The following is a 9,350-nucleotide window of genomic DNA, read 5'->3' on the forward strand; positions in this document are numbered from 1 at the left end:
ATCAGCATCCCCACTGCCTTGCCCAGTTCTGAGCTGGGAAAGCAGAGTTGGAGGGAGGCTTGCGTCTCTGTGCCCAAGGTCAGTTGCTGCACCAAGGACACCTCAGCAGTGCGACTCCAGCAGGCTGCAGCCTCCTGATACCAGGACACGGGAGGATGGTGACAGTATCAGGACACTGGGGAGCTTTGGTCCAGCCATGTAACCTTCTCTGCATTAAACCCACATCAGATGCTAAGCCTTGCCTTCCTTCATGTGCTATCCTTTGGTGAGGAAAATTAAGAAACCTGACCTAGTCAGAAGGGAAAGCAGTTCTTCATCAATGAGAAAAAAAAAAAAAAAAAAAGTAATTCCCTCCCTCCCTCCCTCCCCTTTTCCTCATCCAAGTTTTCCTCCCTTCTGCTAAACTATCAGCATACTGTCGAACTGCTAAGGACTGCATTTGCTGTGGAGGTTGAACAGCACAAGCCCATAAAAGCAATTGCAACATCAGCTATAGTTCAGTGCGATGTTTCATTTTGAAATAGATGGTTTTGCTGTTTAAATATAAAAAAAAAAAAAAAATGGGACTTCAGCTGAAGTAAGACTAAATTCAGGAAGTCTATTGGTTTGTTAAAGCCAAACAGTTCCTCCAACGAAACTCCAAATCAGAGCCGATTTATTTGTGAGACAAGCAATTAAAGAGAAGGAAGAACTGACTCCCACCTGTTTTTCCCACACAGCAAGACCAGCCGGGCAAACAAACCATCTTCACTATTTACCTCGGGGCAGGACCCAGAGTCCATAAGCAGTGTGTTCATCTTGACATTAGCCTGTTCTTGTAACATGCACTGTATTTAAACAAAACCACACCAACCCCTCCGTGGCAGGGGGAGCAGAGACCATCCCTCTGCCTCACACACACGCTGTGTTACGATCTGCCACCTCCCATAAACACTGCCATTCGTCTTCTCTTTAGGTGCATTGCAGGAATATTTCCATATAAGTCCTATTAGAACGAAAACAACAGTGTGACAAACAGCTTTGCAAATGGGTCTGCTGCTCAGACAAAGCACAGGCGCAGCACGCTGGTCTGCAGAAATACGCCGTGCAACTTGAAGTGCTACTAGTTGATGTGAAACCCAGTACATTTAGTAGCTGCTTTATCTTCTCCATCGTGATACGACGTTCCTAAAGGCACAGTTGAAGAAGCAGAGCATGTGCTCTCCTCCTGCAACAGTTCCCACAGTCTCTTCCCACCCCTCCAATTTACAATGATTACAGGTTTCAAAATCTTACGGATATTCATTTTTAAGTTCTATTTAAAATGCTGATTTTTACTTGTTTCCTTTTCATCTAGATCAATACTGCACAGATGATAAATATGTACTGTTCACCATTTACACTTCTTCAACTTACCACTGAATATCCTAGAGCGAGCTCAGAGAAATCAGTTCCTGGATAGCACAGGTACTTCCCTCCACAGCCAATTTCCCATTTAAATTTCTGAGTGGGCTCTGTTAGCGCAGACACCCATTGTAACATGCAGATATTAAGCGCAGCAGAAAGAAACCGCCTCCCAAAATGTTCACCACTCATTTTAAAGTTGGTCTAATTTTATGATGACACTCCAGCGTAGGCATTATTCCCTGCAGAACAGTGCCTCAGCATTAGGACGTCACCACATCAGTTTCCTATTCAGCCTCCGAGAGATGCGAAGCCACCATTTTCTTTTCGATGCATGCAAATTAAATGCTGTTCGTCACCGCTGAAAGTACGAACCACAAATTTCTGCACTTCGGCAGTGAAGCTGTCATCAAGCACTGAAAGCAAGTATTAATTTCTAGGGGAAACTCCTCAATCCCGTGTAAAGGAAGTAATTAAACATTTAATGGACGAGCAAGCTGACATGATTATTATTTTTATTATTTGCAGAATACCTTACAATGCTTAAGATTCCCCTCGCACTGATGATCTTCTCCATCAGACTCCCGCACAACAGCTTTTCAATAGGTGCAGGCTTCCTTGCACCTATTGAGCCCTGCAGAAGCTGCACATTTCATACCGCTACAAATTTAGCCAAAGAAATAGGTGCTCACACATCTGGGATTATTAGACTCGATTATACATCCTAGAGCTTTAAGACAACAGCACCTCGTAAGCATCCAGCTTACGGAATGTGACAAATTCCTCCATTACCATGCAATATTTCAGCATTTAGTAAAGCCCCAAAATTTTTCTAGCGAGAGCATTTAACAGAGCTTTACCCCATTAAGTGAGGTTTTTAAACAATGTCCACATTTAACTCAGATAATGCACAGGGTTTGCTGCGATTCTGCAGCAATTCCAACTATTCAGTAATACAGGAGACTTACTGCGCAGCTCAGGAATTTCTGTTTTCCAGCAAGCCCGTGAAACTCACAAAGTTAATTCACAGCACTCACAGCAAAGAATCCTGAAGAAGAATCAGGGAAAGCCTCCCTTTGCTCAAGGCTTTAACAGTAATTTTATCAATAATCTCCGGAGCTCCAAGCAGCCGTGCTGCGGCACAACACAGGCAGACGAGCCGTGGCTCTCCGGTACAGCATCGGGCCGGCAGAGCGCAGGGCAGAGACGCCTTCATTAACTTTGCTGCCTTTCGGAGGTCAGGCAGACGCCGGCCGCCAGACAACCACTTTGTTTCAGGCATTTTTATGAGACAAAAGGCACACAGTTGGCGCTGCATTGTGCCCCACCCAGCTGACTCAGGACTGTCGTGGTTTCACTCCATCAGGCTGCAGGGTTGTATTACTGTCTCCTAATCAAGCATCCCCTCTAATACATGTGTACATCTCAGAATCGTGCTCTTTTCCTCCTCTCTCCCTCCCAGAGAATACCCTGGCAAGTCAGATGAGAAGGAAAATCACATGAATGAAACAATGAAGGCGCAGAACGGCGCTGACCTTTTCCTGCAATGACACCTCCCACCCCCTCCCTCCCAAACTAGAAAACCTGTTCTCAACAAAATGATGAATTACCAACAGTAAAAATAACCCTCCTCCAAAGCACCCGCTCCCCCACACCCTAAAACAGGGATGCATACATTAGTTGTTTTTCCTGAGAGTACCTTCAGGAAGGATTTTCTTCCCTATCTTTGTCAAAGCACAGCCTGCTTCAATCTCCGTATGACACACCACACATCATGGTCAAAATAAATTAAGTAAGCATTATTGTTTCCTCTCCCAGCACCACACATATATATTGGCACTGCTACACAAAGGCACAGTATGTGGAAAGCATGTTAAAAACTTCATGAAATTCAAGTTATAAAACTTTCATTAAACACAAGAACTTCACCTTCTAATTCATAAGAGCGGCAAATTCCTCATGGAAAAACATTGAGATTTGCTTGATTGCTATTTATGTGAGTGATTGCAGGCAACATTATCTTAATATTAAATGCCAAAATACATCCTATCAGAAAATACTACAGATACTGACAAAGTGCAGATAACATTTTCTGTTCTCAAAGCAATTTCAAGTAGTACCATGCTCTCCTTGGACTCACTATGTAACCCAGTCAAACTGAAAACAAGACATGGAGCCTTAATTTGTCCTTTGAAAGGCAGGCTTAAGAGAAGCAAACTTAGCACCAGTCCTATAGGGCATTGCTCAGATGGATGCACTGAAGGGAAGGCAACCAGACAGGCCTGGCTACCCCCACCATCCATTCCTAAGCCCACCTAGTGGATTATCCATCAGTCTTCTCCTTTGCAGCATCTTTTAAAGTCCAGTTTACATCTCCAGACATCACCATGCATCTCTGCAGAACTCAGCTGTCAAGACCACAACTTGTTGTGCAGGGAGAGATGCAGGCACGGTGAGGTGCTCCTTATTACACCAATACTCCATTGTGTGTATGTGACAGAATCCCATTAACCCACAATGACTTAACCTGCAGTGCAATATGGCCACCCCTTTGCAAACAGGCAGATGTTTCTCAACAATAAGGTAGTCCGCATTCTTATTTCATGAATGCCATGACTTCCCCACAAAACAAGTGATGCACGTTGCCATAGCTTGGTTGTGCTCTGCGGTTTACCCCTAGCAGCATTAAGGCCATCCCCAGGTACCTACCTGCCACATCCCAATGGCTTAAGGAAAGCCAAAGCACCATCACAAGTTAATGGAAATACATCTCACTCGTGGACATGAAATAACAGGGGCTGGTGTTGTGAGCACTGGAAGCACGGGTGCATTCTTCACTATTCTTTTATGGCACTAAGCGCAGAGACCTTCACACGCTACCCACCCCAATCCCAAACACCTGCAATGTGCTGCAGTCCCGCTTTGTCGCAACCAACCCAGCCAGTTAAAGATGGGCAGAAATCCTCTTGCTGAGATCCCCTCCCTGACCCCAAGGCACCACAGCAGGAGCTTGCCAGGTACTCACGCAGCGCAGCACACCGCAGGAGGGGGCCAGGCAGCGGCAGCCATCTTGGGACCTGCAACAGTGGGAACAGAGGTGTTACTGCGGCCCTGCAAGCATCGCCATCAGGCACCACCTGGCCCCGCAACCATCCCCAATGTCACCTTGTTTTAACAGGGTGTGTGTGATGCACATGGCAAATCAGGAGGCGCGCGCTGAGTGTTTTAACATTAGAACCATCGAGAGGAAGGAGCTGAAGCAACGCCTGCAATGCGCATCCATGAGTAACCACTCCCTTTATGCTAAAGCTTTGGGAGAAAAAAGTAAAATAAAAAAGCTTTAAAGCAGGTATTTCACACCTTGGTGAGGTGCTAAGAAGAAGGGCAGCATTAACAAGGCGACACTGGAAATCCAAGGGCTCCTCCAATACCCCATTTCTCCTCAAGCAGACACCCTCACGTTTCTGGTTTGTCAGAGAACTGCTGCACAGAGCTCATTAACAGCAATGCTACACACTCATCTATCGCTGTACCACAGGAGGAAGGACTTTAACAAGCAAGCATCCCCACCTCTGCTTTTGTGTTGTTGTTTTTTTTTTTTTTTTTTTCCCCTTGATTTCCAGCCGCGGGCTTTGCTCGGAAGCACCTCGATAAAGCAGCGCAGCCCGACGCTGCCCGTTCCGCGATGGCTCCGGGCACAGCATCCGCGGGGCTCTGCGTGCCACCTCCTGGGGCTGCCGCACCGCAGCCATCGCCGCAGGAGGTGGGCGCATGCCGCACGCCCACGGCCACGCCGCCGCGCTTCTGGAACCTTCCCGCGAGGCAGCGCCCCGAAACGCGCCGTGCCCCGCGACGGATGGGGCTCTGCGGGCAGCGCCGGCACCGCGCGGCCGTCCGAGCGGAGCGAGAGGCGGGCGAGCGGCAAGACGTGCTCCGCTCCGCGCCTCGCAGGGCTGGGAGCGGCGGATGCGATGCCCGCTGAAGTTAGGGGGATTACAACTTAAGAAATAACACTCGGTGAGGAGCCGCCGCGGACCCAGCGGCCGGGGCACCTCCGCGGCACCCGCCCCGACCGCAGCGCGGTGCGGCTGCCCGGCCGCCCCCCGCCCCGAACCCCTCCGCGGCACCTCCGCCACTTGCGGAAACTTTTCCCCCAGCCCCAGCGCGCAGCTCACCGGACCCGGGGCGTGGTGATGGGGGGAGAAGCGGGGCCGCCCGCAACAGGTCCGCACCCCTCGGCGGAGGGGGGGACCGCGCGCACTCACCCGGAGGACCCCGCTGCGACTCGCCCACCTGCGGGGCCGGGCGCGGCGCGGCGGCGAGCGGCGGCCTCCCCTGCTGCAGGAGGCAGGCAGGGGCGGGGGCGGCGGGGCCGTATATACCGGGCACCCCCGCCCCCGCGGGAGGGGAGGGGATGCGGGGGGGGCGGCGCGGTGCGGTGCGGTGCGCGCGCACGGCGGTCAGGTGACGGGGCAGCGCTGCCACTGCGGAGCCGGGCGGGACCGACCCCCGGTTCCCCCCCTCCCTGCGCAAAATGGTGTTCGTAGGGCTGGGCTGGGGGCAGGTGGGGCGGGAGCATCCTCCCTCCCCCCCCACCCCATAGCTAAAAGCCGGTGAGGGGAGTTGTGGTGCGCACGCCCTGTGATGGAATGAGATGAATTAAAATATTGACCGGCCGTTATCTCTCCGATCCTCAGGCAGCTGGAGCTCAGCGCCCGGAGGGGGTCGTGGGCCGCTGTGCCTCTCGGGCTCCGTGCCCCTCTTCTGGTACTGCTGCACTTCTGGGGAGGCGCACACTGCGGCCAGATCGCCGCCTGCCCGCAGAAATCCGCGTGCTCGTGTGAGCCCCGAACTCCCCTGTGGGCGCTTTCAATCTTCGTTCCGCGGCTGCAGCCTTTCTGCCCGTGTGTCGGCTCTCACACGGGTGCCTGAGGCTCACGTTGGAATGAGGCTTTTTCCCTGACCTCGCAGGTTCTCCTTCCCGCGGCCCCCGACCACGCTCCTTCCCAGAATCCTTGAAACTACAGTCCTGTAGCTTATTGCCATCCCGAAGCTGGGTTTTTCCTGCTAGAAATTTCTCACAGGAGCACGTCTCCCTGACATGATCCACTTATTGCCTTTTCCTTGTCAGGTGCAGGCTTGTTTTCCAATAGAAATAAAAGCAAAGAGCTAATTCTGCAATTGTGAGGCAGGCAGCGCTTGCACTGAAATCAAGGGGAGGCTTGTCTTGGCGCACCGATTGCAGGTTCGGCATCAAAATCGTTGTAATAAAACACTGTCACAGAAGCAGCATCTCCCACTTTGAAAATAAACATCTCTGCTCCAGTTAGGTGTGTGTGCAGCAACAGGAGGCTATCGATTTGGGAGAGTGCTCAGAGGCACGGGCACTCCCAGCCTTTGGTGCTACAGAGAGCAACGCTTTGCTGCTGGCAAAAGTGCAGAGGCAAACATCTGTCCACAGTGGGAACTCTGGGGCTGGTGGCCTGCAGAATGCTGGGGAATAAGGGCTGCATCCCCGCCAGTGCTGATCTGGAGGATTCTTACAGGAGGGTGGACAGAATTTTTGGTAATTGCGGGAAAATGAGAACAAACCTATGATACAGGGCTGAGATTTGTGAGCAGGCAATAGAGGGCATGCACAAGGATGAGGCAGAGGAAGGTTTGTCACCTTGTTTATGTAAATTTCCAGGATTTCTGTAGTCATGCAATCATCCCATTATTCTCATGGCATAAGAATTCTTGCAGTTATTTTTGAACAAAAGCTTCCAAGCGGTTAAATGACATAAAACACAAAATTGAGTCTTTAAACAGTGCTAGAAAGTGTTTCCAAAGAATCTGACTCTAATCCCAATAAATACCAAAGCTGTGAAAAACATAAGGAGTTGATTACTTTTGAGTCTTGTAACTTATGGTACGTAAAGAAGTACTCGTTTCCTGACAGAGCTCGTTTTTAGGAGTTGAGTTATTGACTTCAGTGGGAGAGGGTCTGGGCCACAGCTGCCTTAGTCCTATCAGAGATGGTGAAGTCCTTCCCACTGCATCTGCCCTAATAGTCTCCTCACAAGGCATGCAAAGAGATACGGGTACTTTAATAAGTAATGGTCACACAGCACCAACCTCACCAGAGAACATCTCTACCATAACAAAATTAGCTCAACTTGAGCCCATGAACTTTTTTTCCCCCAGGGGAATGTGAGCATGGTATTTCCTCACTGCGCAAACAAATTTTGACGTAAAGGAAGCTGAAACAACACATCACTCAGAGAAAATCTAAGGCGCTTAGCCTTTAATCTGTTTAACATAAATAGCTGCCATAACTGCTGTGAATGGGGCAGTTCATCAGCAGCCCCTGGATGGAGGCTTGGAAGTCATGGTATGAAATCTATTCATCTTGCATCCCACATCCTGAAAAATGGCAATATATGTGTCTGGTGCTCTGAGATGCGCCAGTAAGGCATGGCTCTGTTAGTGCCATTTGGGGAGCAGCTCGCTGATCAAATGTCAAATATGGTTTAGGGGTATTTGGAGGGCACAAAACAAGTCACATGGTGCTGGGTCTGTACACCGGTGTCCAACATCTCCCGAGGGCTCAGGAGAAAAGGACTGAGAGGACCGTGACTTCCTCCACCCGCCTTTCAACTTTTGGTCTAAGTTTGGTCTAAGACCTTTCAACATTAGGTCTAAGACACAGAGCGCTCCTCCAGCTTCCCATAATGTACAGCGCTCACTATACGAAAGGGCCTTTGTAAGCTCCACAAGGCAAATCCCTCACTTACACTAGAGCGGTGGGCAGCCTGTATGACACACAGCGGGGCTTGAGAGCTCTTGGTATCATAAAATGCAATGCAAGCTGGCAATGTTTGCATCTAAATTGAGTGCTCTGAACAAACATTTTGGAATTGCTCATAAACAACAGGTTCCAGTAAAGATGTGAGTAATGCCATTAGTCATTGCAATTGGACCTTTTGCATCACCATGGACATTGGAGGCAAAGTTCCCATTCACTTCAGCAGGAATAGGTTGGTTTTCTGATAGATTTACTGCCCTTACCTAACGTGTTGAAAACTTCAGGGTCCGTCAGAAGACTATTGTGTGAATTGTTCTCATATTAATAGCAGAAGAGAAAACCGTCTTGCAACACTAAGAAGCTGATGCAAGAGCGTTAATAAAAGAGTGCATTAAATGATGATGCCTCTTCTGAAAGGAAATTCACAGGCATCTGGGGCCATTACCTTTCATATCCTTGCAGTTGGGAAATTAACCTTTAGCCCTTCTCCGTTGACCTTCTCTCTTTTCTCTGTTTCTGTCATTCATTCTCGTTTCCTAATGACTGGAAAAGATAGATACGTTTTGTGATTTATGCTTCCTAAGCTGCACTCTGCCTCCTCCCATACCTTCTCAAGAGCTGCAATGCTTGTGTTTGCTCAGCTATTGGTACAGTCGCAGCATCACCCAGATTTACTTCCACCTCTTCCTTTTCAATACTCCAAGTGAACTGTTTACACTTCATTTATTCCAAATCCCGTGCTGTTTGAGTGGGCATGATGGTTATGGGTTGACAGTTGGACTAGGTGATCTCGGAGGTCTCTTCAAACCTTGATGATTTTATGATTCACTGATTTCATTGGGCCTGACCGAGGTATAAATCTGACACCCATCTTCCGCTGTCACCTGGAGGAAGGCAAAGCTTTTGAGGTGCTGGAGGCAGTAGATGGTCACTGTTTTCAGGAGAGGTTGGACCCTTTGGGTTTGCATAGTGTGATAGTACACAGGTGGGACACAGAGATACAAAACCAGACACGAGGAGAAAGGCACCTGTAACAACTGTACCAATGGAGGGGGATGCTGTTCCCCTGCTGATCTCAAGATCATCAGATCAGTGAGTTTCAAAGGGTGTGAAAACACTACTGCTAAGGACAGAAAAGGTGGCTATAAAGCCAGCAGACACTGATCACAACTCTTTTCCG

The 9,350-nt window shown here is 49.3% G+C and overlaps 1 long non-coding RNA gene across 1 annotated transcript; it reads right to left on the bottom strand.

Moving 5' to 3' along the window:
* Nucleotides 1-1,828: 1,828 nt before the first annotated feature.
* Nucleotides 1,829-5,448, bottom strand: LOC109368279 (uncharacterized). Its single transcript, XR_014884168.1, has 3 exons — nt 4,549-5,448; nt 4,409-4,460; nt 1,829-2,853 (listed from the first exon to the last, which is right to left on the bottom strand). It is a non-coding gene; the product is annotated as an uncharacterized LOC109368279 (long non-coding RNA).
* Between the last annotated feature and the right edge of the window lie 3,902 nt (nt 5,449-9,350).

The sequence above is a fragment of the Meleagris gallopavo genome, chromosome 6, assembly GCF_905368555.1.
Source record: "Meleagris gallopavo chromosome 6, MGAL_WU_HG_1.1, whole genome shotgun sequence".
Classification (NCBI taxonomy): Eukaryota; Metazoa; Chordata; class Aves; order Galliformes; family Phasianidae; genus Meleagris; species Meleagris gallopavo.